The sequence below is a fragment of the Microcebus murinus genome, unplaced genomic scaffold (assembly GCF_040939455.1).
Source record: "Microcebus murinus isolate Inina unplaced genomic scaffold, M.murinus_Inina_mat1.0 scaf064_hap2_Mmur4.0, whole genome shotgun sequence".
NCBI lineage: Eukaryota > Metazoa > Chordata > Mammalia > Primates > Cheirogaleidae > Microcebus > Microcebus murinus.
In genome coordinates this window covers 40969-51242 of record NW_027439010.1, presented here as the reverse complement: position 1 = coordinate 51242, position 10274 = coordinate 40969, and the positions used below count along the sequence as shown (strand labels likewise).

The window sequence follows — 10274 nt, the reverse complement described above, 5'->3', positions numbered from 1 at the left end:
CCCCTCCCCCATGCGCTGTGCCCCAGCCCTGGCCCTGGGGAATAGGCGGCAGCCCACGCACAGGGCGGGGGGCACAGCTGAAAGGGTTTGTGGGGGAGGGCGGCCCCTGGCTGGGGGCAAAGGTCGAGCGCCCCGCGCGCGCGCGCGCGCGCGCGCGCGCGTGCGCAGTCAGCAGCGGCGGCGCGCTGGGGGTGGGGGGCGGGTAGGTGAAGGAGGCGAGGCGAGGAGAGGAGGGGGGCTGGAAGGTCTCCACCTTGGCGGGTCCACCCGTGGAGGCCCATCTCGCGCGCGCGCGCACGCGTGTGTGTGTGTGTGTGTGTGTGTGTGTGTGGACAGCCCCCCACGCCGCCCCGCCCCTCTCCCCAGTCCCGCGTTGCCCGCCGGACCCGGCCGGCGAGGGGAAGCGCAGAGAGGCTCGGCTTCTTGAGCGGGGCAGGGGCGCCCTCCACCGTCTCCGGCCAAGCCGGCCTGAACGCGCCCGGTCTCGTCTGATCTCCGAAGCTAAGCAGGGTCGGGCCTGGTTAGTACTTGGATGGGAGCCCGCCCGGGAATACCGGGTGCCGTAGGCTTTTGTTTTTTTTGTTTTTTGCCTCTTGTTCTGTCCCCTTTCTGGGAGCGCGGCGGCGGTCCGGGGGATCACCCCCACCCTCAGCGCCCGTCGCGGTGCCTGGCGCCCCAGCCCGCACCGTGGGGCCTCCTCTTGTCCCGAGCCGTGACACCGCCGCCACGCGGCAGCATGCGTGGCATCTGGACTGTCAGGTGTCAGACCAAAGGTCTGGTCTGTGGGAACCGACACGCTGGAGGAAACCTTGAGAGGCTGAGAGGGGAGGGAGTTCCAGGAGAATTCCAGGACGTCATTTTGAGCGAGTATGTGACCAGAACTCGTCCCGTTGCTTTTGGGGTTCTACGGGCTACACGTAGGAATCTTTGGTGGTGGCACTGGATGTTGGGGGATCCGGAGTCACACGCAGACCTGCTCCACAGGCCTCATTTTACTTTTCTTTTCGGATTCATTTTCTGAAAAGGTGTCTCTTATCTCTATGATTACATTTCCTTTTCTCTCTCTCTCCGAGCAGATCATGGGAGTCCACGTATTGAGGTGACATGTATTGCCCGTGCCCCCCTCCCCCCCGTTTTCTGATTCATTTATTTCTCATTTTCTCCCAGCGTATGGTGGGGGTACCAATGTTAAGGTCAGCTGCATCGCCCTGTCCCCGCCTCCCCCCTCGGGTCAGAGCTTCAAGTGCGCCCATGCCCCGGTTGGTGCGCACCCACCCCATTCCTAATGGATGTGCACGCCCATCCCCTCCCCACGCCCGCCCGACACCCACCCGATGAAGGCGATTCCTCTGTGTCCACTTAGGTGTCCATCGGTTCCTACCAATCTGCCGGCGAGCGCGCGCACGTGGCGCTCTTGTGTCCGTTCTTGGGACACTTGGCTTACTGGAACGGGTTCCAGCTCTGGCCGGGAGAACACGAGAGGTGCCCTCTCACCGCTGTTCCTCATAGCTGAACGGCACTCCGTGGTGTCCACGCGCCACATTTCATTAATGCACCCGTGGATCGATGGGCACTCGGGGCGCTTCCACATCTTTGCGATTGTGAATGGCGCCCTAACTGTAACCCTGACCCCTACCCAGCCCAGTCTCCTCTGCCCCAGCCTGAGGCGCTCCTCCCCCGCCAGGCCCGTCACTGTCCTGGTCCCCTGCCTGACCGGCTCCTTCCCGCCCGGCCTGTCACCGTCCTCTGCCCCTGCGTGACACGCTCCTCCCCGCCCGGCCCATCACCTTGGCCCCTGCCTGACTCGCTCCTCCCCACCTCGGGCTCCTCCGTCGCCTGGGCCTTCCAAGGGCTTGGTGTGGACGCTGCTTCCAGGAAGCCCTCCAGGAACCCGGCAGCAGGGCGGCCGCAGCAGTCTCGCGCGGGGCACGTGCCCCCACTGTGCCGCGGGGGCCCAGCCTGGTGTCTTCTCTGAGGCCCTGCGGCTGCCGCTCCCCGCGAGGGGAGAGCCGTGGAGGTGGGGACCGCCTCCTGGTGGGGACGTACACCCAGCTCTCCGCCGCGTCGGATTCCGGGGCTCTCTGTCCTGCCTGCCCGGAGGCCCAGCTGGCCTGCGGGTCCTTAGAGTGGCAGAAACGTCCTCAAGCTGATATTGCCAGTCAGGTGGGTGTCTGCACTTTTGTGCCGGGCACCCCGGGGAGGCCCAGGGGCTGGCTGGACAACGCGGCCTGCTGGGGGTCGGGGGTGCGCTTTGGAGGAGCAACCGATGCCCTTTGGACTTTGCTAGCAGCGTCTGAGGTGTCTCTGAGCCCTGCTCCATGTCGGGGAGAGGAGGAGGAGCAGGAGGAGGAGGAGGAGGAGGAGGAGGTGGCAGGGGCCGTGACCTACAGTCGTGTTCCCGGGGTGGCACGGCATGTGGCTTCTTCCACAGGCTGCTTGGCCTGGGCTCCCTGCACCTGGGCCTTTGGAGGACTGGCCCTGTTCTTGCCGACACTTCCTGCAGGGACCCAGAGCTGGGAGGTTGCATCTCCCAGACCTGGGTCGGGCAGAGCCCCAGCGGGCCATGCCCACAACCTCTCTCAGCACGGGTCCCCCAGAAGGCTTCTTTGGGACCAGGATTCTCTTGCGGGTGACTGTTTAAGGTCTGGCCCCTGGGTGGAGGGGCACCAGGAGTAGAGGAGCAGGAAGGGGAAGGGGGTGGCCAGGCGAGGGGACACTTTGAGGCCAAGTCCAAGCTTCAGCCTGATCCTCCTGGGAACCCCGGGGTGTACATCACACCTCCTGGTTGTCCTGCTCTGAGACCGGGACCCGGGCTTCGCATTTTCACAGCAGCCAGTCGTGGGCTGAGGACACCTGGGGCGTTGGGAACTCCCTGGCTTCTCCTTGGTTTAACATCTGAGCTGCTTGTGAATCGAGCCGCCACACACGCCCGAGTGCAGGTGTCTTCTGCACAGACTGTGGGCCTCGCTCTTCTGAATGCCGCTAGCTCGCCACCCACCCACGGGTGAACCTGGTCAGGGTACTTTCTCTAATGAGCAGACTCTGACCCCGGCGGGCTACCGGTGTTTTCATTTGCTCCTTTCTTTCTTCCATTTCGGGAAAGGCTTCCTTACTGGGTTTGGAAATCTCCTGTGCCTTTCCTCGCCTATTCTGTCAGCTTTAAATTTCTCTTTCAGTTGCCACCCTCACAGATGTATTAGGAAACTCTTTTCGGTGCATTCATTAGTGAAATGACCCAGATGAAGCTCGAATCCAATAGCTAATCGCCGATTTTTAGCAAGTCCACACCCCGGGGTGGTTGGGGTCCAATCCACCCCGGGCCAGGCCCAGGCCCCTTGGACCGGGCCAGAGAAGGACACAGAGCAGGGTCCGGCCCCCACGGTAGCGGTGCCCGCAGTTCTCCAAGGGCTTGGGGGTTTTCCAGAGGGAGGAGACAGAGGGGATTGATTTCTTCAGAGCCCCCCAAACCACCCCACCCCACCCCACCCCACCCCACCCCACCCCACCCATGGGACACATCCCGAGAGACGCCCCTACACTCGCTCCCCTCCCCCATGCGCTGTGCCCCAGCCCTGGCCCTGGGGAATAGGCGGCAGCCCACGCACAGGGCGGGGGGCACAGCTGAAAGGGTTTGTGGGGGAGGGCGGCCCCTGGCTGGGGGCAAAGGTCGAGCGCCCCGCGCGCGCGTGCGCAGTCAGCAGCGGCGGCGCGCTGGGGGTGGGGGGCGGGTAGGTGAAGGAGGCGAGGCGAGGAGAGGAGGGGGGCTGGAAGGTCTCCACCTTGGCGGGTCCACCCGTGGAGGCCCATCTCGCGCGCGCGCGCACGCGTGTGTGTGTGTGTGTGTGTGGACAGCCCCCCACGCCGCCCCGCCCCTCTCCCCAGTCCCGCGGAGCCCGCCGGACCCGGCCGGCGAGGGGAAGCGCAGAGAGGCTCGGCTTCTTGAGCGGGGCAGGGGCGCCCTCCACCGTCTCCGGCCAAGCCGGCCTGAACGCGCCCGGTCTCGTCTGATCTCCGAAGCTAAGCAGGGTGGGGCCTGGTTAGTACTTGGATGGGAGCCCGCCCGGGAATACCGGGTGCCGTAGGCTTTTGTTTTTTTTGTTTTTTGCCTCTTGTTCTGTCCCCTTTCTGGGAGCGCGGCGGCGGTCCGGGGGATCACCCCCACCCTCAGCGCCCGTCGCGGTGCCTGGCGCCCCAGCCCGCACCGTGGGGCCTCCTCTTGTCCCGAGCCGTGACACCGCCGCCACGCGGCAGCATGCGTGGCATCTGGACTGTCAGGTGTCAGACCAAAGGTCTGGTCTGTGGGAACCGACACGCTGGAGGAAACCTTGAGAGGCTGAGAGGGGAGGGAGTTCCAGGAGAATTCCAGGACGTCATTTTGAGCGAGTATGTGACCAGAACTCGTCCCGTTGCTTTTGGGGTTCTACGGGCTACACGTAGGAATCTTTGGTGGTGGCACTGGATGTTGGGGGATCCGGAGTCACACGCAGACCTGCTCCACAGGCCTCATTTTACTTTTCTTTTCGGATTCATTTTCTGAAAAGGTGTCTCTTATCTCTATGATTACATTTCCTTTTCTCTCTCTCTCCGAGCAGATCATGGGAGTCCACGTATTGAGGTGACATGTATTGCCCGTGCCCCCCTCCCCCCCGTTTTCTGATTCATTTATTTCTCATTTTCTCCCAGCGTATGGTGGGGGTACCAATGTTAAGGTCAGCTGCATCGCCCTGTCCCCGCCTCCCCCCTCGGGTCAGAGCTTCAAGTGCGCCCATGCCCCGGTTGGTGCGCACCCACCCCATTCCTAATGGATGTGCACGCCCATCCCCTCCCCACGCCCGCCCGACACCCACCCGATGAAGGCGATTCCTCTGTGTCCACTTAGGTGTCCATCGGTTCCTACCAATCTGCCGGCGAGCGCGCGCACGTGGCGCTCTTGTGTCCGTTCTTGGGACACTTGGCTTACTGGAACGGGTTCCAGCTCTGGCCGGGAGAACACGAGAGGTGCCCTCTCACCGCTGTTCCTCATAGCTGAACGGCACTCCGTGGTGTCCACGCGCCACATTTCATTAATGCACCCGTGGATCGATGGGCACTCGGGGCGCTTCCACATCTTTGCGATTGTGAATGGCGCCCTAACTGTAACCCTGACCCCTACCCAGCCCAGTCTCCTCTGCCCCAGCCTGAGGCGCTCCTCCCCCGCCAGGCCCGTCACTGTCCTGGTCCCCTGCCTGACCGGCTCCTTCCCGCCCGGCCTGTCACCGTCCTCTGCCCCTGCGTGACACGCTCCTCCCCGCCCGGCCCATCACCTTGGCCCCTGCCTGACTCGCTCCTCCCCACCTCGGGCTCCTCCGTCGCCTGGGCCTTCCAAGGGCTTGGTGTGGACGCTGCTTCCAGGAAGCCCTCCAGGAACCCGGCAGCAGGGCGGCCGCAGCAGTCTCGCGCGGGGCACGTGCCCCCACTGTGCCGCGGGGGCCCAGCCTGGTGTCTTCTCTGAGGCCCTGCGGCTGCCGCTCCCCGCGAGGGGAGAGCCGTGGAGGTGGGGACCGCCTCCTGGTGGGGACGTACACCCAGCTCTCCGCCGCGTCGGATTCCGGGGCTCTCTGTCCTGCCTGCCCGGAGGCCCAGCTGGCCTGCGGGTCCTTAGAGTGGCAGAAACGTCCTCAAGCTGATATTGCCAGTCAGGTGGGTGTCTGCACTTTTGTGCCGGGCACCCCGGGGAGGCCCAGGGGCTGGCTGGACAACGCGGCCTGCTGGGGGTCGGGGGTGCGCTTTGGAGGGAGCAACCGATGCCCTTTGGACTTTGCTAGCAGCGTCTGAGGTGTCTCTGAGCCCTGCTCCATGTCGGGGAGAGGAGGAGGAGCAGGAGGAGGAGGAGGAGGAGGAGGAGGTGGCAGGGGCCGTGACCTACAGTCGTGTTCCCGGGGTGGCACGGCATGTGGCTTCTTCCACAGGCTGCTTGGCCTGGGCTCCCTGCACCTGGGCCTTTGGAGGACTGGCCCTGTTCTTGCCGACACTTCCTGCAGGGACCCAGAGCTGGGAGGTTGCATCTCCCAGACCTGGGTCGGGCAGAGCCCCAGCGGGCCATGCCCACAACCTCTCTCAGCACGGGTCCCCCAGAAGGCTTCTTTGGGACCAGGATTCTCTTGCGGGTGACTGTTTAAGGTCTGGCCCCTGGGTGGAGGGGCACCAGGAGTAGAGGAGCAGGAAGGGGAAGGGGGTGGCCAGGCGAGGGGACACTTTGAGGCCAAGTCCAAGCTTCAGCCTGATCCTCCTGGGAACCCCGGGGTGTACATCACACCTCCTGGTTGTCCTGCTCTGAGACCGGGACCCGGGCTTCGCATTTTCACAGCAGCCAGTCGTGGGCTGAGGACACCTGGGGCGTTGGGAACTCCCTGGCTTCTCCTTGGTTTAACATCTGAGCTGCTTGTGAATCGTGCCGCCACACACGCCCGAGTGCAGGTGTCTTCTGCACAGACTGCGGGCCTCGCTCTTCTGAATGCCGCTAGCTCGCCACCCACCCACGGGTGAACCTGGTCAGGGTACTTTCTCTAAGGAGCAGACTCTGACCCCGGCGGGCTACCGGTGTTTTCATTTGCTCCTTTCTTTCTTCCATTTCGGGAAAGGCTTCCTTACTGGGTTTGGAAATCTCCTGTGCCTTTCCTCGCCTATTCTGTCAGCTTTAAATTTCTCTTTCAGTTGCCACCCTCACAGATGTATTAGGAAACTCTTTTCGGAGCATTCATTAGTGAAATGACCCAGATGAAGCTCGAATCCAATAGCTCATCGCCGATTTTTAGCAAGTCCACACCCCGGGGTGGTTGGGGTCCAATCCACCCCGGGCCAGGCCCAGGCCCCTTGGACCGGGCCAGAGAAGGACACAGAGCAGGGTCCGGCCCCCACGGTAGCGGTGCCCGCAGTTCTCCAAGGGCTTGGGGGTTTTCCAGAGGGAGGAGACAGAGGGGATTGATTTCTTCAGAGCCCCCCAAACCACCCCACCCCACCCCACCCCACCCCACCCCACCCCACCCATGGGACACATCCCGAGAGACGCCCCTACACTCGCTCCCCTCCCCCATGCGCTGTGGCCCAGCCCTGGCCCTGGGGAATAGGCGGCAGCCCACGCACAGGGCGGGGGGCACAGCTGAAAGGGTTTGTGGGGGAGGGCGGCCCCTGGCTGGGGGCAAAGGTCGAGCGCCCCGCGCGCGCGTGCGCAGTCAGCAGCGGCGGCGCGCTGGGGGTGGGGGGCGGGTAGGTGAAGGAGGCGAGGCGAGGAGAGGAGGGGGGCTGGAAGGTCTCCACCTTGGCGGGTCCACCCGTGGAGGCCCATCTCGCGCGCGCGCGCACGCGTGTGTGTGTGTGTGTGTGTGGACAGCCCCCCACGCCGCCCCGCCCCTCTCCCCAGTCCCGCGGAGCCCGCCGGACCCGGCCGGCGAGGGGAAGCGCAGAGAGGCTCGGCTTCTTGAGCGGGGCAGGGGCGCCCTCCACCGTCTCCGGCCAAGCCGGCCTGAACGCGCCCGGTCTCGTCTGATCTCCGAAGCTAAGCAGGGTCGGGCCTGGTTAGTACTTGGATGGGAGACCGCCCGGGAATACCGGGTGCCGTAGGCTTTTGTTTTTTTTGTTTTTTGCCTCTTGTTCTGTCCCCTTTCTGGGAGCGCGGCGGCGGTCCGGGGGATCACCCCCACCCTCAGCGCCCGTCGCGGTGCCTGGCGCCCCAGCCCGCACCGTGGGGCCTCCTCTTGTCCCGAGCCGTGACACCGCCGCCACGCGGCAGCATGCGTGGCATCTGGACTGTCAGGTGTCAGACCAAAGGTCTGGTCTGTGGGAACCGACACGCTGGAGGAAACCTTGAGAGGCTGAGAGGGGAGGGAGTTCCAGGAGAATTCCAGGACGTCATTTTGAGCGAGTATGTGACCAGAACTCGTCCCGTTGCTTTTGGGGTTCTACGGGCTACACGTAGGAATCTTTGGTGGTGGCACTGGATGTTGGGGGATCCGGAGTCACACGCAGACCTGCTCCACAGGCCTCATTTTACTTTTCTTTTCGGATTCATTTTCTGAAAAGGTGTCTCTTATCTCTATGATTACATTTCCTTTTCTCTCTCTCTCCGAGCAGATCATGGGAGTCCACGTATTGAGGTGACATGTATTGCCCGTGCCCCCCTCCCCCCCGTTTTCTGATTCATTTATTTCTCATTTTCTCCCAGCGTATGGTGGGGGTACCAATGTTAAGGTCAGCTGCATCGCCCTGTCCCCGCCTCCCCCCTCGGGTCAGAGCTTCAAGTGCGCCCATGCCCCGGTTGGTGCGCACCCACCCCATTCCTAATGGATGTGCACGCCCATCCCCTCCCCACGCCCGCCCGACACCCACCCGATGAAGGCGATTCCTCTGTGTCCACTTAGGTGTCCATCGGTTCCTACCAATCTGCCGGCGAGCGCGCGCACGTGGCGCTCTTGTGTCCGTTCTTGGGACACTTGGCTTACTGGAACGGGTTCCAGCTCTGGCCGGGAGAACACGAGAGGTGCCCTCTCACCGCTGTTCCTCATAGCTGAACGGCACTCCGTGGTGTCCACGCGCCACATTTCATTAATGCACCCGTGGATCGATGGGCACTCGGGGCGCTTCCACATCTTTGCGATTGTGAATGGCGCCCTAACTGTAACCCTGACCCCTACCCAGCCCAGTCTCCTCTGCCCCAGCCTGAGGCGCTCCTCCCCCGCCAGGCCCGTCACTGTCCTGGTCCCCTGCCTGACCGGCTCCTTCCCGCCCGGCCTGTCACCGTCCTCTGCCCCTGCGTGACACGCTCCTCCCCGCCCGGCCCATCACCTTGGCCCCTGCCTGACTCGCTCCTCCCCACCTCGGGCTCCTCCGTCGCCTGGGCCTTCCAAGGGCTTGGTGTGGACGCTGCTTCCAGGAAGCCCTCCAGGAACCCGGCAGCAGGGCGGCCGCAGCAGTCTCGCGCGGGGCACGTGCCCCCACTGTGCCGCGGGGGCCCAGCCTGGTGTCTTCTCTGAGGCCCTGCGGCTGCCGCTCCCCGCGAGGGGAGAGCCGTGGAGGTGGGGACCGCCTCCTGGTGGGGACGTACACCCAGCTCTCCGCCGCGTCGGATTCCGGGGCTCTCTGTCCTGCCTGCCCGGAGGCCCAGCTGGCCTGCGGGTCCTTAGAGTGGCAGAAACGTCCTCAAGCTGATATTGCCAGTCAGGTGGGTGTCTGCACTTTTGTGCCGGGCACCCCGGGGAGGCCCAGGGGCTGGCTGGACAACGCGGCCTGCTGGGGGTCGGGGGTGCGCTTTGGAGGAGCAACCGATGCCCTTTGGACTTTGCTAGCAGCGTCTGAGGTGTCTCTGAGCCCTGCTCCATGTCGGGGAGAGGAGGAGGAGCAGGAGGAGGAGGAGGAGGAGGAGGAGGTGGCAGGGGCCGTGACCTACAGTCGTGTTCCCGGGGTGGCACGGCATGTGGCTTCTTCCACAGGCTGCTTGGCCTGGGCTCCCTGCACCTGGGCCTTTGGAGGACTGGCCCTGTTCTTGCCGACACTTCCTGCAGGGACCCAGAGCTGGGAGGTTGCATCTCCCAGACCTGGGTCGGGCAGAGCCCCAGCGGGCCATGCCCACAACCTCTCTCAGCACGGGTCCCCCAGAAGGCTTCTTTGGGACCAGGATTCTCTTGCGGGTGACTGTTTAAGGTCTGGCCCCTGGGTGGAGGGGCACCAGGAGTAGAGGAGCAGGAAGGGGAAGGGGGTGGCCAGGCGAGGGGACACTTTGAGGCCAAGTCCAAGCTTCAGCCTGATCCTCCTGGGAACCCCGGGGTGTACATCACACCTCCTGGTTGTCCTGCTCTGAGACCGGGACCCGGGCTTCGCATTTTCACAGCAGCCAGTCGTGGGCTGAGGACACCTGGGGCGTTGGGAACTCCCTGGCTTCTCCTTGGTTTAACATCTGAGCTGCTTGTGAATCGAGCCGCCACACACGCCCGAGTGCAGGTGTCTTCTGCACAGACTGTGGGCCTCGCTCTTCTGAATGCCGCTAGCTCGCCACCCACCCACGGGTGAACCTGGTCAGGGTACTTTCTCTAATGAGCAGACTCTGACCCCGGCGGGCTACCGGTGTTTTCATTTGCTCCTTTCTTTCTTCCATTTCGGGAAAGGCTTCCTTACTGGGTTTGGAAATCTCCTGTGCCTTTCCTCGCCTATTCTGTCAGCTTTAAATTTCTCTTTCAGTTGCCACCCTCACAGATGTATTAGGAAACTCTTTTCGGTGCATTCATTAGTGAAATGACCCAGAT

The 10274-nt window shown here is 63.8% G+C and overlaps 3 pseudogenes; all 3 read left to right on the top strand.

Moving 5' to 3' along the window:
* Window positions 1–450: 450 nt before the first annotated feature.
* On the top strand, window positions 451–569 carry LOC142869228 (uncharacterized; annotated as a pseudogene).
* Window positions 570–3966: 3397 nt separating this feature from the next.
* Window positions 3967–4085, top strand: LOC142869232 (uncharacterized; annotated as a pseudogene).
* A 3398-nt stretch (window positions 4086–7483) lies between these two features.
* On the top strand, window positions 7484–7602 carry LOC142869218 (uncharacterized; annotated as a pseudogene).
* The last annotated feature ends 2672 nt before the right edge of the window (window positions 7603–10274 follow it).